We start from the raw sequence: 22504 nt of genomic DNA, 5'->3' as shown, positions 1-22504 counted from the left end.
CTTTAGAAAGTTCATTTTTACAGCAGAGTGGAAAGGAATGAGATAGTCCCTTATGGGAAATTCAAGCTTGGAAACCAGTGGACATTTGGTGAAGTTTATGATAAGAATTTCTGAATATCCTGGGGGCAGGTAGCAATTTCTGCATGGAAATTTTATCATATGTAAAATGGTACTCACACTGCAGTTTAGAAGTACGTCCTGCATATTAATATATACTAATGACACTATGGTAATCAGTGATTATAAATGTTTCAAATAGATAAAAGAAGTTGTGCCCTTGGAAGAACATTAGCAATGTGCCCTTGGATATGCAGTTAGAGGGATGAGTTGTAGCTTGCCTTTAACTGGAGATAAAGCCGGTTTATCTGATTTGAAGCTAGCACTTTTTCTCTCCCTGTATTCTCCAAACCCAAGTGGTGAAGTGGAGTAAGAAAATATGTTAGGAAGCTCAAATTCTCTGGGTACACTGCCTCTAGTGGGAGAAACTAGGACTGGGAAGGAGACATAGTATTCATGCCCCTTTGTATTTTGAACTATTTGAATGAACAGGTAGGCTGCATATGGCTGTACCAGTTGTGCACTGAACAAAAAAAGCCATCACCGATTGAGGCAACATTCACATGGTCAGCATTTTAGACCTGGATAAATATAACTATTTTCTGGCAGTTGGCAGTAAAGTGTGTTGGATCAAGAATGCCTTTTGGCACAAAGGTACCAAATCAGCTGGCGTGGCTTTGCAAATGATTTACTTTTTCACAATGCATTTTTAAAATGCTACTATGTTGGTAAGCCGGAAAGAGAGAGAAAGAAAAATAACCATATGAGATCACTCATATGAGGAATCTAAAAAAAAAACAAAACATAAATACAAAACAGAAACAGACTCATAGACATAGAATACAGACTTGTGGTTGCCAAGGAGGCGGGGGGTGGGAAGGGACAGACTAGGATTTTAAAATGCAGAATAGATAAACAAGATTATACTATACAGCACAGGGAAATATATGCAAGATCTTGTGGTAGCTCATAGCGAAAAAAAATGTGACAATGAATACACATATGTTCATGTATAACTGAAAAATTGTGCTCTACACTAGTATTTGACACAACATTGTAAAATGACTATTACTCAATAAAAAAATGTAAAAAAAATTAGTAAAAAAATAAAATGCTACTATGTTGGATTCCTGGATTTTCAAGGCTGGCATTCTGAAGTGTTTTTCTCATATTACACATCACTGTTTCACTTTTCCTTCCTTAAGGTAGATCTATTTCTCCAAAGTTCCACAAATTCTTTGCCCCAATGAGCATGATTGTTCTGTTTTGTGTTATTTTCACACTTAGAGTTCTCTCTATACTTAACACTTGTTCTTTAAAAAAAAAAAACTGCTCAACATTTATTCCCACTTTAAAACGTTACCCTGGATTTCCTTTGAGAAACTGCTCTTTCCTCATTCTCAGCCACATGGTTTAGATGGAATTGACCCTATCCTCAGGTCTAGGGCTGAGCCCTGATTGGCTTAAGTCACCAATCTTGGCCACTTCACCAGTTCGGTGGTGGTGGGGGAGGAATATAATCTGATTGGAACTAGTCAGACAGGAAGATGTTTGCTGGAGCTATTTTTCAGCCATAAAAGAGGAGAGCCTGAAGCTGCCAGAGGGAGGGCAATTGGTATAATATGACAATAAATCTAACAACAGAGGGAAAGAGTTTCCATGGTGACGTCATTTGGGCCCTGAATCACACTGCTCCTGAAGTCTTTGCATACATTGGTTTCATGAGCCAATACAGTCCATTTATTGATAAAGCAATTTGAGGTCTGGGGGCTTTTGAGACGGGAAGGTTGGTTTTGCTTTGTTTTGACTTTTGTCACATGAAACAGATCCTTAACTGATATAATCTATTTTTTTAAATTAAGTATAGTCAGTTTACATTGTTGTGTCAATTTCTGGGGTACAGCATTATGTTTCAGTCATATGTATACACACATATATTCCTTTTCATATTCTTTTTCAGTATAAGTTACAAGATAGTAAACATAGTTCCCTATGCTATACACAAAAAACTTGTTTATCTATTTTATATAGAGTAGTGTGTATCTGCAAATCTCAAACTCTCAATTTATCCCTTTCCAACTCCTTCCCCTGGCCCTTCACCCCCAAACATAAGCTTGTTTTCTATGTCTGTGAGTCTGTTTCTGTTTGATATATTCTATTTCTAATGTGATTTGGATTTGTCCATTTTCAGACCAATGATTTATGGGATGAATCCAGGCTCCAAGAGATCACATTAAAAATAACTATTTGCCACTAAAAGCCCTTAACACAAATTTGCTGGCAAGAAAGTTTCCTATTATTGGAAAACTACAATTATATTTTTTGGGCCCTTAATCAGAGCAGAGTACCCTTTTTCTTGATATCTTCCTTTTGTAAAAATGAACGGTAATTCATGTGTGTAGCAGTGTGGGTCCAACCAAGAGGCAGAGTCGTACAATTGGTTAAACAGGGGAAGTTTTACATAAAGAAGTAACTATGATACAAATTTGGAAGTTTGAGATTTGCAAATGTTAGCCACTATTTACATAAAAATAGATTTAATAAAGACACGTTTCTTCTGTATAGCACAGGGAACTATATTCGGTATCTTATAATAACCCATAATGAAAAAGAATATGAAAATGAATATATATGCATGTATATGCATGATTGGGACATTGTGCTATACATCAGAAACTGACACATTGGAACTGACAGTACGTCAATTAAAAAAAAAAGTAACTATGATAAAAGAGCAACTGTAAGATAAAAGGAAACTGTGGCACAGGCTGAGGTGGGTACCCAAGAAAGGCCAAACTTGGGAGGGGTTCAGATCTCATGGGAGAAGGTGTGGGTCAGCTCGCTGGACAGAAGTTTGCTGGTGCCCCCAGGCCAAAGCTGGTCTGCAGCTGCTGGGAAGCTACAGGCCACCCTTGGGAGGGCAGTCAGGGGAGCAGTGGCCTGGGTGGGTGGTGGGAGTTGCTCCCAGGGCAGGGAGTTGCTCCCAGCCCTTCAGAGCACACAGGCTACATGGGGGCTTTGGGTTCCATGCCGACAGAGCCCTGGAAAGTTACTTCCAGGCTGTCACACAGGGCCCGTGTTCTGGGCCCGGGGCTGGGGCAGGCGCGGCGGATGTCCTCAAATCCATCCAGCCTCCCAGGTGGACCCCAGCGAAGGCAGGGGAGCCTCCTCCTGCAGTGTCCTCCGGCGCCCTCTACAGGGCAAGCTTGATTAACATCGTGCTCGACTTAGCCGAGATGAGCGGCTGTTACCAGACGGCGGATACTGACGGGTGCTTTTGGAGCCGAGAAGCAATAAATGGATGCCCAACATTGTGCTTTCCAAAGGGCACAGCTCTGTCCAATTCATCAGATGCTATTGGCTGGGACCGGGTGGGGTGTGATGAAACACAGCAGCGGACTGATCTCACGCTCCCAGATTCTGAGTTCGGCTCAAGGTTTCCTGAAGGAGTTGAACTCAGTCTAGGGAGGTCTCCACCAGAGCGTGTTCTGTGCAGTGGCGTGAAGCGGGGAAGAAATGTGGCACACGATGCACTAAGCAAAGGTCCACCATTGACTTGCTGACGGTCCCTTCAAAGCCGTGACCCTGGCACTGCAGAGCAGAGGCCAGTCATCCCTACCCAGTCCTCTCCAAGTCCCAGATTCGGGGACTCCGCGAGCACAACATAATGGCTGTTGGAAGCGCCTGTGTTCGGCATGGTCTGTTACGCAGTAATAGCGGCCGGTACACAGCCCTTTCCTGCACCTCCCCGCTGTCCTCCAGCCTCCTCACGTCTTCCCACCCTTCTTTCCTCTGCTGTCAGGCTGTCCCTGCGGGGTGTGCCCACCTCACGTTACTGGCCGTGTCCTGTGCTTAGGCGAGTGAGGGAGAACTCGCCCGCACTGCAGAAAGGCAGACATGGGCACGTGAGAGCCTGTCTCCAAGGGCAAGGATTTGAATCTCTCTAAGCTTCAAGAGGAGAGGAGGCCTGATTTAGCCCCAGTAGTTTGCTCTCAACTTTAAAAAATTTTTTATTTTTATTAATTGGGGGGAGGTAATTAGGTTCATTTATTTCTGTATGTTTAGAGAGCGTACTGGGGATTGAACTCAGGACCTTGTGCACCTAAGCATGTGCTCTACCATTTGAGCTACATCCTCCCCCAACTTTTTTTCTTAATTGAAGTATAGAGTTGGTTTACAATGTTGGGGTACTTTCAAGTGTACAGCATAGGGATTCAGTTACACACATATATATTCCTTTTATATTCTTTTTCATTATAGTCTATTACAAGATAGTGAATATAGTCCCCGGTGCTGTACAGTAGGAACTTGTTTGTTCAGTAGTTTGCCCTCAGCTTTGTGTTTGACCATGACGAGTAGAGGAACGAGTCTGAGCCTCACCCTCTTGCCTCTACGGGACATCGGGACAGCGCACAGGGCATTAGCGCTCCCCAGGCGGCCTCCTCCCGCCACCAGTCTCCCCTCCCCCTTCTCTTACCCCTTCCCCCTCCTCTCCCCTCCTCCCCTTCTCCCCCATCCCCGTCTCCCCTCCCCCTTTTTCTCGCTTCCTTCTATTCTTCCTCTTACTTCTTATTCTCCTCTTTCTTCTTTTTAAATCATCTAGTGACCAAGAACCAAGCACAACAAAATGAGGTGGTAAGTACTATCATTTATCACCTACTTGGTGCTATCAGAGTTCTGCCTCCCCTTGGATTTCTTTACCACTTCCTGCCCACACACTCCCTAGTCAGCACGTGAATCTTTGGTTTCTTTGTGTAACACACCCTCCAGCTGCCCGCTTGCAAATGCCTGACAGATTACAAACCTTCCCCAGGAGTCCTGCATCCCTGTGGCCGTGGCCGGGAGCAAGCCGACCTGCCCCTGTCCCACTGGATACTTCCCCCACCAAGTTTCTTCCAGGAACACTTCCTGATATGTAACTTTCCCGTGAATCCTAGTCTCAGGGTCTATTTCTGGGAGATTCAACCTAAGACATTCCTATTTAATAGTCAATTCTCCAATGAAGACATACAAATGGCCAATAGGCACATGACAAAATGCTCAATATTGCTAATTATCAGAGAAATGCAAATCAAAGCTACAGTGAGGTACCAGTCAGCATGGCCATCATTCAAAAGTCCACAAATGATAAATGCTGGAGAGCATGTGGAGAAAAGGGAACCCTCCTACACTGTTGGTGGGAATGTAATCTGCTACAGCCATTAAGGAAAACAGAATGGAAACTCCTTAAAAAACTGAAAGTACAGTTACCATATGATCCAGCAGTCCCACTCTTGAGCATATATCCAGGGGAAGTTCTAATTTGAAAAGCACCTGAGTGTTCACAGCAGCACTATTTACAATGGCTCAGACATGGAAGTAACCTAACTGTCCATCAACAGATGACTGGATAAAGAAGACATGGTATATTTACACAATGGAATACTACTCAGCCACAAAAAAGAACAAAATAATGCCATTTGCAGCAACATAGATGGACCTAAAGATTGTCATCCTAAGTGAAGTAAGCCAGAAAGACAAAGAAAAATACCATATGATATCACTTATATGTGGAATCTTAAAAGAAGACACAAATAAACTTATTTACAAAACAAAAACAGACTCACAGACATAGAAAACAAACTTATGGTTACCAGGTGGGGAAAGGAGTGAGAAGGGATAAGATGGGAGTTTGAGATTTGCAGATACTAACTACTATACATAAAACAGATAAACAAGTTTTTTCTGTATAACACAGGAAACTATATTCAATATCTTATAGTAACCTATAATGAAAAAGAATATGAAAATGAATATATATGTATATATATGACTGAAGCATTATGCTGTGCACCAGAAACTGACACAATATTGTAAACTGACAATACTTAAATTAAAAAAAAAAAGAAAGCAGTCAAGGAAACTGAGAAGTAAATTGCCCAAGTTAAACAAAACAAAACAAAACAAGTGATTGACACTGAGATTTACACCTGGCTGTCTTCTGGTTCTCAAATCTGCATACCAAACACTATATTCAGTACTGCTTCATGAAGCAAGGTCCCCATTAACATCCAGGTCTCTCTGGAGAAGGACAGCTCTGGACAAAACACCGCTGGGAAGGGCCAGCCAAGCCAGGTCGGCCACCTCTTCAGCCACCATCCCAGGGTCCTTTAACGTTCGTTGTTTGAGAGCAGACTGTGCTGTTCTCAGCGTTGCTCCCCTCCCCATGTAGCATCCAGGCAACTTTCCAATATCCAGATGTCAACGACCAGTGTCTGACTACGATAAACCTTTCACTGTGCCACAGTAAAAAGGGGGAAAAATGTCAGTGCGGTCAGTTTTGCATGACACCAAATATATTCAATTTAAAGCCCTCTTCTTTACTCTGAGATTGTGTCCTTCTTACATTGTGAATGTTTAAATATCCTTTCTTAGCTAAGATAATAGTAAAAGTAGACAGCAGTTGAATATTTAAAAGGAGTCTAATGTAGCAAAATTAAAGTTGGCAACTCTGTCATTACAGATTTTTTTATGGTGAGGGTGGTGGGGCAGCAATTTTATTCATCTTGAAACTCAGTAGTCTAGAAGTTAGTGTCTCGGCAGTGTACCCAGACCTGCAGGTGTTCGGAAATTTTCTTTTAAAAAATTTTTTGGGGGGTCCAACTATTATTTATTTATTTTTATTTTGGGGGAGGGATGGAGGTCATTAAGTTTAGTTTATGTATTTATGTATTTATTTATTTTAACAGAGGTGCTGAGGACTGAACCCAGGACCTTGTGCGTGCCAAGCACACACTTTACCACTGAGCTATACCCTCCCCCAGGAAATTTTCTTATTTGAGCAGAAGCCTTCCTTAATCATGACCACCAGTATTAATCAGGATTCTCTCAATAGCAAGTGACAGAAACCCAATGGCCTTAGATAAAAGAGGATTTTTGCAAGGCTCTCATGACCTCAAGAAGGTGCTGGCAGACCTCACAGTGGAACTGAGCACTCAAAAACCACTGTGACTCTCTGTGTTTCTGAGTGTAACAATTGTGTATTGTTATATAACACACCACCTCCAAAAGTAGTAACTTAAAACAACAAATCGATTGTTATGCTCAAGAATCTGTACTGGACAGGGATTGGCAGACAAAGGAAGACTCTCAACTAAGGGCTGGAGGGTCTGCTTCTAAAGTAACCCAATCGTGCTGTCAACTGGGAGGTCAGCTGGCGCTCAGGGCCCCAGGTGTGGGTCTCTTCATGTGGCTACTGAGAGCGTGAGAGCTGGATTTGAAGTGCAAGAGCATTAGAGAGAGGGAGTCAGGGGGTTAAGCTGTGTTGCCTCTTAAGCGCCGGCCTCAGAATCAGATAGGACGGCTCTGTCCTCTCCATCAGCGGAGGCCATCACAGAGGTCCATTCTGTTTCAAGGGCTGGGGAGAGTCATAAACCCCTCCTTGTAATGGAGGGTGGCCAGGTCCTGGAAAAGCATCGCCATGAGAAACACAGCCACGGCCACCTTTTGGAAACACCTTGTGTTGCTGTCATTCCCTCCGGTGGATTTCTCCCAGGCAGGGACAGCATGGCCCTCTGTGAGTCTCAGGCTCCCACCTTAAGCTCTGTCATCTGAGAGGGATGCCCTCGCCTTCGGCCCTGTTTGGGGTAGATCTTTGTGCCAATGACAGCGGTAAGAGATTGAACAATGCTATTGGCCTATTTTGGGACAGAGACTTACCAATCACAGCGGCCCAAGGGGTGAGAGCTGAAAGTAGGTGGCCCTAGGCATGGGGCTAGGGGCAGGGTAAGGGCCAGGCATAGGCCAGCAGGCGTGCTATCGTGAGTGGACAAATCAGTAGCTGTCCCCACAGGGCTTGCTCATAGAGGCTGCTCCTCCCCTCCTCCACAGGGTGACAGGAACAAGGCCAGGGCTCTGATAAATGGGTTCTCTGGTTACAACCCCAGGAGAGGACTTGTGTTACTTTATAGACCCAATTCTGACAATATAACTGCAGGTTTGGGTGGAAGGTGTGGAGATTTATGTTTAAAGAAACAAACCCAGCAGGCTTAGCAGTAAATGGGATTCACTGCTTTCTGGAAGTTTCTGCTCTGAGGTGTGAAGTTTCAAGTTAGACGATCCTCGTGGCAGGCGGCGACTCACACAGGTTTCTCAAAATAACTTCTTCCACTGAACCCTTCAGCTTGTGAAGGCCAGCGTTGGCCCTAAAATGCAAGAAGCCACTTGAGGAGGGAGGGTAACAGCTCAGTGGTAGAACGTGTGCTTAGCATGCACGAGGTCCTGGGTTCTGTCTCCTGTACCTCCATCAAATAAATAAATAAATAAATAAATAAATAAATAAATAAATAAATAAATAAAATAAAATAAAATAAAATAAAATAAACCTAAGTGACTCCCTCCCCCACAAAAAATTAAAAAACCAAAAATTTAAAAAGCTGCTTAAGATCATCTGAGCTAAAATCTAGGTTTGCGGGGCAGACATTCAAGACCTTCCTTCAAGACAATCTGGCTCCAGCTAAAAATACCACCTCTGTTTCCACTACCAATGTAAACTGGAACAAGCAGAATTAAAAAAAAAAAGTTTCAAATAGTTTCCAGTACTTTTTTCACCTTTGGTAGTTTCCTAGGTGGTGGATTAAGGACCACCTGTGTTTGCTTCTTCATCTTTCTCTGTATCTGAGAGAACCTAGTACACGTTATTTGGGAGGTAACAGAAGTCTTCCCTCAGCAGAGGGGTCCTCTCAAGCTTTTCAGAGGGAGAGAGCATACCGCGCGCAAGGCTGCGCCCCTCCCGTCGCCCAGCAGTCATCCCTGTGGGAAGATGAGCACGGCAACCTCGGACCCACCTCTCTCTCACCCAGGAGTGCAATCCTGGACTCTGGACCAAGATGCACCATCTTCCACTGCTCTCTGGGTATTTGAAGATCCCTATCCAGTTCGTCCCACATCTCGGCCTAAGCTTCGTGGCCAGTGTGACCATATTCAGGATGGTGGACAAGCAATGATGCCTGTCATGCCAGTAAACAGCAACATGCCCATCAAGCCATCAGCCACTGCAGTGTCCCCAGCGGTGCACCCCGAGGGGAACTGAGGATTTCTTTATTCCTTCATTAACTGTGCATTGAGCCCTTTCTTTGGCCAGGCCCTGCGATCTCGTAGAGGACACGGCAGACCCAATCCCTGCCGCGTGGACCCTCTAGTGTCTTAAAGGAGGTGGGGGGGAGGTTATAGCTCAGTGGTAGAGCACATGCTTAGCATGCACGAGGTCCTGGGTTCAATCCCCAGCACCTCTGTTAAATAAGAAAATAAATCTAATTACCACCCCCCAAAAAAACACAAACAAACAAACACAAGAGTGAGAGTAAATCAACTATACTTCAATAAAAAATAAATTAGTGAAATTTTAAAAAAGAGTGAGGCACGGTCCACTCTTGATAGTAAGTGATAAACTGAATGAGTAACTTAATTCTGCAAAATCCTAAAAGAAAATGGAAGACAGGGACTACAGACACAGGGAAATTTTTTTGTTGGTGGGGGAGGTCATTAGGTTTATTTATTCTTAGAGGAGGTACTGGGGACTGAATCCAGGACCTCGTGCATGCTAAGCGTGTGCTCTACCACTGAGCTATACCTCCCCCGCTTTTTCCCCTGTGTGTTCAGGCCACCGCCTGCCCCGGCCAGCAGAGGTGTATGCAGTGAACTGTCTGCGCCTGTGCATGAACAGAAGCTCAGTTCCTCCTACTCCCATTTAGCAAATATTTAAATAGTATCAGTTTGAGGGAATGCCCAACTACTAGCCTGCCCAAAACGTCCGCATTTTTTACTTCGGTCCTGAGAGGATTTCCTTATTTTAAGAGGCATAAAGCAGGTGAGATGCTGTAGTTGGAAGTAAAAACAGGCTTTCTGCAGGAATCAGTTGGCCTGCAGGTCATAAAGGACCAGTGGCCAGAAAATCAGCTCCAAGGAGCCCTCGGCCACTCAGCAGGGAAGCTGAAATGACTACAAAAAAGCCAACTTCTCGCCTGTTTTTTTTTTTCCTTTTCCTTTTCCTTTTCCTTTTTTGTTTGAGAACCTTCCTTCTGACTATTGAGAAAAGCAGAGCAGTGGTTTCCTTGGCTGAGTCCTTAAGCATTAGGTCATTGAGGTGCCAAAGACCCTCACAGGTGTAGTGGTGACCAGGTTGGCACTGGCATGACCGGAGTCCTGTTTATCTGGACGCCCCCTCAGTGGTGGAAGGGCTGAGTGGCCAGCTGGGATGGTTGATGGCAAGAGGTCCACAGGCTGGGACTGGAGAGGGCTGGGCTCTCCTTGGGTTCTAGAGAGGGAGGTCACATTATTTACCATCCATTCCACACCCAGGACATTCTACACTAACAGTACTATTATCTAACCCATTGACTTTATTCAGAGTTCACCACGTGACTCGCTAATGTTCTTTTATTCCACCCAGGAGCTCATCCCGTACTATGCATTGCACTAAGTTGTCATTTCTCTTTGGGCTTCTCTAATCTAGAATAGTCCTTTTGCCTTTCAAGAGTATAGACCAGTTATTTTTTAGAATGGCCCTCAATTTGTGTTTGTCTGATGTTTCTAAGTGATTAGATTCAGTTTACGTATTTTTGGCAAAAATACCACACAAATATTGTTGTCTTTCTCTGCACATCATATCAGGAGGCACATAACGTCTCTTTGTCCCGTTAGTGATGATGGTAACCTTGGTTATTCATGGGGTTACATGTCTGCCAGATTTCTCTACTATGAAATTACTGTTTTTCCCTTTGCAATTCTAATAGTCTCTTAGGAAAATATTTTGAAACACTGTAAATATCAAATGGGTGTTCTGACAGTAACAGGGGGTACAGATACTTAAATTGGGATAACAGGAGTAAATCAGGATTGATCTGGGGAAAACGGGACATACAGACACCCTAGTTCTGAAGGACTTTTGTGACTTCCTTGGTATAATGGCCAGGTTGCTCCCAGCCATAGCTCTTGGGTCAAGTTCATGGTGGGGCCTTTTCTGAGCCTCCCTGTGCCTGACCCTCTCATCTTGTAGAGATGTCCATCAAAGACTTAACTCTTAAGTCCACCTCTTTGACTCCTTGCCTCTGTCTCAGACTGAGTGCTCCTTGAAGGCCAGGACCTCGCCATTTCATCTTTATCTCCTAGGACCTTACTTGGAGCCAGTACAGGAGAGGCACTTCCTACATGTTTAAATTCAGTTTCTCTAGGAAGATATACAAATGAAAAGATGCTCAACATCATTAGTCATCAAGGAAATTCAAATCAAAACCTCAATGAGATACCACTTCACACCCAATAGGATGGCTATAATAAAAAAAAATATGATAACAGGTGTTGGCAAGGATGTGGAGGGCAGAAATTTTGTGCACTATTGGTGGGAACATAAAATGGTGCAGCTGCTGTGGAAAACAGCAATGGCGGTTCCTCAAAATGTTAACATTACCATGTGACCCAGCAATTCCTCTCTTAGGTGTATATAGAAGAAAGTTAAAAACATATATCCACACAAAAACCTGCACATAAATGTTCATAGCAGCATTATTAATAATAACCAAAAAGTGGCAACAACCCAAATGTCCATCAACTGATGACATGGTCTATCCATACAACGGAATATTATTCAGCCATAAAAAGAAATGACGTACTGAGACATGCTACAACATGAATGAACCTGAAAAACAACTATGCTAAATTAAATAAGTCAGATACAAAAGGCCACATACTACAGGATTCCATTTATATGAAATGTCCAGGATAGGCGAATCCATAGAGACAGAGGAGATACAAGAGGTTGGCAGCAGCTGGGACCCAGGGAGAATGGGGAGGGATTGCTAATGGGTTTCCATGTAGGGTGACCAGCCTTCTTGGTTTACCTGGCACTGAGGGATTTCCCTGGGACTTGGTGGGTCTTTTGGTGCTAAAGCTGGGACAGTTCCAGACAAACCCAGATGAACTGGTTGTCCTATTCCATATCTGTAAATGTCTCTAAGGTCCCTTCCAGTTCACAAATTCTTTGAGATTTCATTTGTGAAAAAAACAAACGAGCAACAATACACGATCAAAGACAAAAACAAGAAAAGCCTGTTTTTCTTTCCTGGTCTGAGAAATGATACTCCCCAGGCAAGCTTGCTGTCCATACCTCTTGGTCCTTCCCAGGGTAGCACAGCGTTACCTGACTATAGGAGATGCATGGACCTAAAAAATACCCCTGCTCAGTTTCTTACCCTAAACCAATTAAATCAGAATCCAGGCCAAAAGGATTTTTTTTTTTAAAGCTGCCCAGGTGATTCAGATGTGCAGCCGGGTGTGAAAACCGGAGGCAGTGTGATCTGACACCAGCTTCTCTTTCACTGTATTTCCAGCCTGTACCCGCCCCTCCCACGACTAAGCCCCGGGCTACGGAGAAATCCGAGCTGAGCCAATCCGAGCCTCAGGAACCTGAACTAAGACACTCTGGGGGAAGACTGAGAAAGGCAGGAGAGGCCGTGGTAGGTCACGGGCGAGGGGCTGTTGGGAGGCTTGGAAGGAGAGCACAGGTCAAAGGAAATTGAGGAAGACTAAGGAAAACTGAGCAGGGAGCGATGCAAGCAGATGATGCAGCAGGTCAGACCGACTACGGCTGGTCCTGTTCCGCCTCCATTCTGGGGTTTTCCTACTTCTAGTCTTTTGTGTTTTACAATAAATCCCCTTTCTCTTAGCAATGGGCTATATTGGATTTTCTAAGGATGGCTACAACAGTATCTCCAGCCCGAATGCTCCCCTCAGTGTGACCCCACTACTTCCCCAATGGAAGGTGGTTTATAATTTCTCTCTCCTTGAGTCTAGGGGTGACCTTAGGTTGTAGCCAACAAAATGCAGAAGTAGCAAGATGTGACATCCAACACTAGGTCAAAAGACATTCAGTTTCCATGTGGTTCTCTCGAGACCTTCTCTCAGGGAGCCCTGAGCCGCCACGTAAGAACTCGGGGGGAGGGTACAGCTCAGTGGTAGAACGTGTGCTTAGCATGCATGAGGTCCTGGGTTCAATCCCCAGTACCTCCATTAAAACAAGTAAATAAATAACCTCCTCACTTCCCAAAATAGGCAAGAAAAAAAAGCACTATTTGAATAGGTCTTGTGTAGGCTCTTCAACTGACAGTCCCAGCTGAGCCCAGTCCTCCAGGCAGCCCCACCAAGGTGCCATGTTGGATACGCCAGACAAACCCATCCCCGCTGCTGAGTAACACTGAGTGACCTCAGTCAACACCAGGAGGAGAAGAATTGCTCGCCCCGAACCCTGCCCACAGGGCTAATCCAGACTGTGTGATGGAATAAAAAGGTTAATCCATAAAGTTCAGGATAGTCTGTTACACAACAAAACTGGAACCAGTGGTCATCCTAAGAAAACCTGTATACCTTGGCAGCAAAGAGCCTAACACACCCAGCTCTCTCCCAGGGTCTGTCCCCGTTCCTACCTCACCTTTGGTTTAGTTGTCACCAGGCCCCCAACCACCGCCCTCCCACCACCACCGGGTGACGCTTGCACAGTGGATGGGAATCACCATCAGAATGGTTCCTGAAAAAACCACGGCACAATTACAAAGTATGAAAAGAAAATACAGCACAAGAAACTATATTCCATTTTTTGTAATAACATATAATGGAAAATAATCCGAAAAGAAAAAAATATATTTATGTGTAACTGAATCATTTTGCTGTACACCTGAAACTAACACTGTACATCAACTACACTTCAATAAAAAATTTCGAAAAAGAAAAAAGAAAGAAAAGAAAATATAAGCAATATGTTTTTTAAAGTTGTTGTAAAATACATGTAACATAAAACCATTTTAGCCATTTTTTAGTATACGGCTCAGTGGCATTAAGCACATTCGCACTGTTGTGCAACCATCACCACCACCCATCTCGAGAATGTTTTCACCTCGCAAACCTGAAACCCTGTATCCATTAAACAGCTTCCCATTTCCTTCTCCTCTCAGTCCCTGGCAACCACCATTCTGCTTTCTATCCCTGAATGTGACTCCTCTAGGGACCTTAAATGTACTCTGTGTAAGTGGAATTGTACAGTGTTTGTCCTTTCGTTTCTGGCTTATTTCACGTAGCATAGTGTCTTCAGGGTTTATCTATGCTGTTGCAAATGGCAGAATTTTCTTCCTTTTTAAGGTTGAATAATATTTCTTGCATGTACAGACTGCATTTTGTTTATCCATTCATCCATCGATAAGGTTGCTTCCACCTTTGGGGTGTACAGATACCTGCTTTCAGTTCATTCGGGCATATACCCAGAAGTGGAATGGCTGGATCACAGGGTAATTCTATTTTTAGTTTTTTGAGGAAACCCTGTATTATTTTCCAAAGCAGTTTCACCATTTAACATTCCCACCAGCAGAGCACAAGGGGTCCAATTTCTGCACATTCTCACTAACACTTGTTATTTTCTGTTTTTTTTTTTTCAATAGCGATCCGAATGGATGGAAAGTGGTATCCACCATGGTTTCGATTTGCATCTCTGTAATAACTAGTGATGTTGAGCATCTTTTCATGGCTCATCGGCCATTTGTATATCTGCTTTGGAGAAATGTCTCTTCAAGTCCTTTTCCCACTTTTTAACCAGGTTGTTTGGTTTTTCATTGTTGAGTTATAGGAGTTCTTTGTAAATTCTGTATATTGGCTCCTTATCTAGATAAGTGATTTGTAAATGTTTTCTTCCATTCCGTGGGCTGCCTGTAAGCAATAATGAGAGAACTGGGAAAGACTTTCTAAGCATGGTACCAAAATATATTATAAAGGAAATAATGGATTTGACTACATAAAAATTCAAGTGTTAGCTATGATAAAAATATAATAAATCAAAAGTCAGGTGACAGAGGACAATTTCTTTTTGCAATATATAACAATGGATTTTTAATATATAGCAAGTAAACAGAAGTAATCCAGTAAACAAAAGATAAACTCCAATAAAATGAAACAGGGCACAAGACACAAACATATAGTTACAAAAGAAGAAACACACGATCCTTTCCACACATGCAAAGTCTTGTGGAAGCAAAACCAACATCGTGCCTCCAAGTCCCACCACTAGGGGAGAATAAACACTTTCAGCCCTAATTCCAGCCCCCCAAATAAATGAATGCCGGGCATCGCCTGTAAAGTGCTGACTACTTAATGCAAACAACGTTATCCCTGACTTTTGCAATGCTGCTGTCTGAAGTCTGGCCACAACTTCGTAGAAATTATAGCTCTGTAAGAAAATTGCAGGTTTTTGGTCATGAACATACCAAGTGTAAATTCAGGAACCTTAGTAATTTTGCCGTGTTTGGCTCTAATAACCTGCTGTGGTTTTGATCTGAATAGCAGGTCCTTCTGGGTGTCTCACATTTCTTGCAAGTAAACTTCTTTCCTTTTCTTAGTGCTGTTATCTCTGAGTCTTCAATTCAATGCAATGCACATTGAAATATCAAGACATCGTTTTCACCTATTGAATGGGCAAAGATGTATTTTTCCAAGATATTGCTGAGCCAGCTGGGTAGGCAGTAAGCTCGGCCCACCTACATGACTGGAAGCTTTTAAAATATGCCCTTTAAATCCTGTAATTCTAGTTCCTGCAATCTAACAATGGTTATAATTAAGTTGTATATCCTAAAATTAAAAAGAAACAAACACTAAAATGTTATCAACTTACAAATAGTTAAATGCACTTTTTAAGAATATTTAATACTCTGGGGAAATATTCTTTTTTTTTAATTTTTTTATTGAAGTCTAGTTGATTTACAATGTATTAATTTTTAATTTCAGGTGCACAACAAAGTGATTCAGTTACACATATACATATATACACTCTTTCAGATTCTTTTCCATTATAGGTTATTATAAGATTTTGAATATACTTCCCTGTGTTATACAATAGGTCCTTGTCCTTTATCTGTTTCATATATAGTACTGTGTCTGTTAATCTCAAACTACTAATGCCCTTGATTGAATGTAAAATGAAAAAAGTGGGATCCTACAGGATGATTGAAAATTTGACAACAAAACCTTATATATGGGGGGAGGGCATAGCTCAGTGGTAGAGCTCATGTTTAATATGCATGAGGTCCTGGGTTCAATCCCTAGTCCCTCCATTAAAACAAAAATTAAAAAATAAACTTAATTACCCCCCCAAAAAAGAAAAAAGAAAACCCCATATATATGGCATTTTAAAAGTTGAGAGGAAGAAGGTGGCATTTCAATTGCCACCCCTTCCTTTTCTTTAAGGAAAAAAATAATTTCTTCCATTCTGCTATAATGTAATAACAGCACACTAAAACGTAAGTTCCATTAACATGGAAGAATTTGTGGAATTCTATATAATGTGTATTAAGGTTAGTTAAGGTGGGCGGGACTGGATGTGGTGGTGGGAAGTGAAGGAAAGAAACAAGAGGGGAGGGAAAGCTGGCACAGTGTGTTGAGGACAGGAAAAGACAGACCTAGAAACTTAGGCAGAAAGAGCAAATTAAATCAATTCATGGGGCACTGTTTCACATCCTCCCTTCCCCACCACACACACACACACACACACACACACACACACACACACACACACACACACACACACACACACACACACACACACACACACACACACACACACTCCAGGCTATTGTTTCAGAAAGTCCTCTCACAGAAACCAACAGAGAAGTCAGCTCTCTGAACTGTGTCTGAACACAGAGGCTCCTGCAGAGGAAGTACTAAAGTGAAAGGAACTATGTGCACATCAAATCCTTATTAGAGCAGCAGGTGTAGGAGCACGCTGGCTGGAGTTTACAAAAGACATCAGAGATGCTCATGAGTTGTGGTGGGAAAACAAATCTCGCTGCAAACGGCTCAACGCCCTTCGGTGGAAATCGCCAATAAACATGGCGCACGTGCTCCCACCTCCAGGAGGCGGGGACTCAGGCTCAGGCTACTGAAATATTTATTACAGTCCTAACTGAAAACAATGAAACCAGTTTTAAAAAATTAAAAAGGCAGACTGGGGAGTCAGCAAGGGCGGACTGAAAGAAAAGAACAGGCTGTTATTTACAAGGAACACATGCACACAGGCGCAGACCTGCAATGCGATCAGAGAGGCAGCGGACCAGCAAATTAAGCAAATACCTTTCGCAAAGATCAAAAACAGGAGTGACTGACGCCGGGAGGCCCGGGTACTAGGCACTAAGCAAGCTGTCCTGGCTTCTGTTAATGCAGAACCCGTTCCGTGGAGAGAGCTTTGAAATGCTGGGTCAGCCGAGGTCTGTCCTTTCTCTAACTGAGACGCACACTTTGTGTTGCCCAGGTTTGAGAACTCTTTATTGGTTTAAAACCCTCCAAGGAGTCTGCTTTAAGTCATAGGGGATGTCCCAGAGTTGGAATCAGGAAAGTGTCACGAACACAGGAGACTTAGCACTCTGTGTCTGGAAAATAAAGCAGGGTTCCTTGGCCCAGGGTGAGAGAAGATCAAGTTAACAGCTTAGCGACTCAGCTACCCATGAAGAGAACCCAAGAAGCCACCCGACACCCGTGAGTGCCCCGCGGGGTGTGCATTTCAGGAACCTCAGGGCCTTTGATTCTTGGGCGCGCATTCCTTTCAGTAAGTCAGAGCGACCCCACGCTCCGAGGTGGCTGCAAATCATGGAACGAAAAGTTCCGAGGACTTTGCGCATGGATCTGTGAGCTGGCTAATGGCAGGATGCTCAGGAGAAACATATCTTCCCTACCCTCCTTCCTGATTCCTTTAACTCGGAAAAGTGGCCTCAGCCCCAGTGCGGCGACACTGCTGTGACACTCTCCAAGACAGATATTGGGCGGGATTGTAAGTGACAAGGGGATGTAGACCACGCGCCATAAAATGGCGAAAACTTTGACGGACATGCAAGGTGGAGATGTACTGCCTCTCGGAGCCGTGAGCTGGTTACTGCAGCCACGAGATCCCAACGACAGGACAGGGGACGAAACTGCACATTCTCGGGAGCCAGTGCATGGCAGGAAATCCATAAACAAGAAGGTAGGGAAATAGATTTGACAGTTTGCTGCTGCCACAGCTTCCTTAGCAAAGATCAGATCTGGATCGGGTTTATTTAAAAAGAGACATCTTGGGGTCTACCCAAGATGTTTGTTCTCATTGTAATTCATCTGAGGGCAGAAGCAGGAAAGAAGTCATTGAGGGGTAAACCCTGCTTAAAGCAGGAGACGTTCCTTGCAGAGCAAGTTTGTACACCGGATGCTGAAAATGGACCGAGAAAAAACTAGTACATCATTGACAGCACGTCCTTCGCAGGGGCTTCAGCTGTGTTTTCTGCGAGAAACAGACCATCTTTGTCAGCAGAGCTTTGAATGCTCACTCGGAGAGCGAGGTCAGAGAGCAGAAGGCGGAACTGGCCGTCACACTCCAATTCCTTAGAAAAGGGACACGTGGATCCTTTCCCAGGAGCCCTCCAGTCAGTTCTGCTAAACAGAACAGTAAACCGTGTGGCTTAAAATGTGTAGAACACATATTCCTAAATTAAAGTGGTTTACAGAAAAAAATCTGAGATTGCTCCTAAGATAGATCTGTGTCAGGGATGCTTGGGCCAGCTGGTCAGGGGAGTCACCCCGGGAGTCTGGGACTAGTGAATCTGAATCTCTGAAAATCGTTGTTGCAAAGCCTTCCAGGTAAGAAACAGTGGTTTAGGAAACAAACTGTGGTTACCAGGGGGAGAAGAGGGGAGGGCTACATTAGGAGTTTGGGATTAACAGAGACACATTACTATATAAAAAATAGATAAACAAGGGCCTACTGTATAGCACAGGGAACTTCATTCAATTTCTTGTAATGAGCCATAATGGAAAAGAAACTGAAAAAACATATATGTATATATATAAAACTGAATCACTTTGCTGTACACCTGAAACTAACATTATATACTGACTACACTTCAATAAAAAATAAGAACTAAAAAAAAGAAAGGGAGGGAAAAAAAAGAAACAGTGGTGTAGCAAACATTGCTTTTCTAACTTTAATGGGCATACGACTCACCCGGGGAGCCCATGAAAGTGGAGTTTAATTCCAACAAAAGTCTGGGGGGGCTGAGAGCCTGCACTTCTAACGCGCTTCAGGGGACAGGGATGCTTTTGCTCCAGGGCTGAACGAGGGTCCCGAGAGCCACCTCTTTAATTATGGGGATTGGACAAAGAATTCTCATCAATACGGTACAAATAAAGCCAGTGACAAACCTTCGCCTCCTTTTGGTCAAAAAAACTTTTCTTTTCTTTGGAGGGAGGAGGATAGGGGTAAGCAATCAGATCAGATGAGCAGAAATCAGAATAATGTTCAATTTTGGTTACACTTTTCAGGAAACATTACTTCAACCGATGAATCAGTAAACAAAAATATCCCTACAGTGGAATATGATTTGCCCATAAAAAGGGACAAAGTCCTGCTCACAGCGAAAAAAAAGAAATGTGACAATGAATATATATATGTTCACGTATAACTGAAAAATTGTGCTCTACACTGGAATTTGACACATTATGTCAAATTGACTATATCAAATGACTATAACTCAATAAAAAAAGTTTTTAAAAAAAAGGGATGAAGTCCTGACACATATTACATGGATAAATCTGAAAAATATCATGCTACCTGAAAGAAGTCAGTCACAGAAGACCAAGTATTAAATATTCTATTTATATGAAATGTCCAGAATTGGCATATTTATAGAGACAGAAAGCAAATTAGTGGTTGCTTAGGGCTGGAGGGATTGCGGGGGTGGGGAAGGGAGCTAGCTAAAAGGCACGGGGTTTCTTTAGGAGGTCATGTAAATATTTTTAAATTGGCTAAAAAACCCATTGAATTATACACTTTAAATGATTGAATTTTATGTGTAAACAGTATCTCAAAAAGCTGCTAAAAAATTATTAAATGATCTTTGCAGTGCATATAAGCAGCCAAACATAAAGAACATACATTTTAATGTGTTATACATGCAATATACCTTATGTTCTTCATATGCTATCTTTACATATTATGTATATGATGTGCAGAATGTGTCATATACAGATTATGTAAAACCCTGTAGGAGCAGGTCTATTAAAAAAATTATAAAAAGGCAAACAACCCAGTAGGAAAACAGAAGATGTGCACAGACAATCCACAAAAAGGAAACCAGAAGGGCCAAATATACACACGGAAAGAGGCTGGCGGGGGTTGGGGTACAGCTCAGAGGCACAGCATGTGCTTAGCATGCACGAGGTCCAGGGTTCAGTCCACAGTACCGCCGTAAGTAAATAAATAAACTGAACTACCCTCCCCCAAAATACAAACAAAAGGGGGTCTAAACATAAGGGTATCACTAAAAAAAAAAAAAAAAAGGAAAGACGTTCAACCTCCTTGGAAATCAGGGAAATAAACATTAAAACATCAACCAGATACCAATTCAGACCCACCAGACTGGCAAAAGCGCTGTGAAAATTAGTGCATGCTGTGCTAAATGTGGAGAAATGAGAATTCCCATGTATTGCTGGTGAGAAAGTAGACTGTTCCAAAATCTTTGGAAAGCAATTTAGCAATATTTGAGTAAATTTCAAGAGTGTATCTCCCATGACTTGCTGCTTTTGCATGTGAGAAAGTCCCGCCCATGTACACAGGAGGCATGCACAGGGATCTCCTCCCATTATTTTCCTTATTAGAGAAAAACTTCAACAACTTATATGCCATCAATAGGGAAACGGATAAATATCTTGAGGTTTATGCATATAATAGAAAGTTACCATTTAAAAATAAAGAAATTTGAGTGACTGCATGTAATCAAATATTTAAAATATGATTTATATTATCTCCCAGAAATGAGACTAAAGAGTGCAAAAGTACAGGAGAATATAAAAAGAATAAAATAATGCCATTTGCTGCAACATGGGTGGACCTGGAGAATGTCATTCTAAGTGAAGTAAGCCAGAAAGAGAAGAAAAATACTGTATGATATCACTTACGTGTGGAATCTAAAAAATTAGACAAATGAACTTATTTACAAAACAGAAACAGATTAAAAGCCATAGAAGGGGGAGGGTATAGCTCAGGTGCTAGAGCACGTGCCTAACAAGCACAAGGTCCTTGGTTCAATCCCCAGTACCTCCTCTAAAAATAAATAAGCCTAATTACCTCCCCCCTCAAAACAAGCAAACAAACAGACTAAAAGACACAGAAAACAAACTTATGGTCACTGGGAGGGGAGTCGGGGGAAGGGGTAAATTCAAGATTAGCAGTTACACACTACTATATATAAAATAGATAAACAACAAGGTCCTACTGTACAGCACGGGGAACTATATTCAATATCTTGTAGTAATCTGTAATGAAAAAGAATATGAAAAGGAATATATGTATGTATATGTATGACTGAGACATGATGCTGTACACCAGAAACTGATGTAACATTGTAAACTGACTATACTTCAATTAAAATAAAAGAGGATAAAGCCAAGTTGGCAAATATGTACGTGGCTTGGACATGGCACCCCATCACTTCCGCCATGTTGCACTGGCCAAGCAAGTCATAGTCCAAGCCCTGACTGCGGGACCTGGAAAACAGACTGGGTCTGTGAAGTCTCATGGCCAAAGTGGGTTCAAGGAGGGCTGAGGGACTGGGGCCATAATGGAAATCTCCCGCATCGCCATGTCTTTGTGTCATGTCACCAACACCTTTGCAAGACAGGAACCAGCTGGACCAGAGTGCCCCCTAGATGTCAGCTCTGGGCCGTCAAGGGGACACACTGAAGGATCAGCAGAACCTCTGGCTCAGGGAGGTAGTTTAGTGGGGAAGACAAGGCCCGTGCACAGAAGGATCAGTAACATTCAACTTGAAGACAGATTTGATCCTACGCCTGGAAGGAAAGGCAGGACATACTGGTCAGTGGAGAAAAGGACGCTCTAGGAAGGCGAGGGGCCTTGAGGGAAGGCTGGTGGTAGCCAGGCCTCTGTGCCTTTGTGAATGTGGACTGATATCACCTACCTGGAAGTGAGTGAGCTATGGGTAAGTACAGGGCAGAGTAGCCTGTGAATGAATGTTAGCAGACTCTAGAAGCTTAGCTCTCACCCTGATCACCTCCTCACATCACTCACTCTCTTAGCCCTTCATTCACTAGGCCCTCTGCCAGCGCAGGGCCTCGGAACACACCTCCCTCCCCTTTTTAGTTTTACTGTGCCCTGATTCATGCTTCAAGCGTCACCTCCTCAGGGAAGCCCTCCCTGACTTCCCAGACTAGGTCAGTACCCTGGTGACAAGCTTCCCTGAGCGCAGGATATGCCCTTGATAAATGCAGTGGTGGCCCCTTATCTGTGGTTTCACTTTCTGCAATTCCAGTTACCTGAGGTCGACTGTGGTATGAAAATATTAAATGGAGAATTCCAGAAATAAATAACTCCTAAGTTGTAAACGGCGTGCCATTCTGA

The 22504-nt window shown here is 43.0% G+C and overlaps 1 non-coding gene across 1 annotated transcript; it reads left to right on the top strand.

Moving 5' to 3' along the window:
- Window positions 1-16108: 16108 nt before the first annotated feature.
- On the top strand, window positions 16109-16181 carry TRNAI-AAU (transfer RNA isoleucine (anticodon AAU)). The gene has a single exon. It is a non-coding gene; the product is annotated as a tRNA-Ile (tRNA).
- Window positions 16182-22504: the final 6323 nt, after the last annotated feature.

This window comes from Vicugna pacos, chromosome 17 (genome assembly GCF_048564905.1).
Source record: "Vicugna pacos chromosome 17, VicPac4, whole genome shotgun sequence".
Classification (NCBI taxonomy): domain Eukaryota; kingdom Metazoa; phylum Chordata; class Mammalia; order Artiodactyla; family Camelidae; genus Vicugna; species Vicugna pacos.
This window is presented reverse-complemented; position numbering and strand designations above follow the sequence as displayed.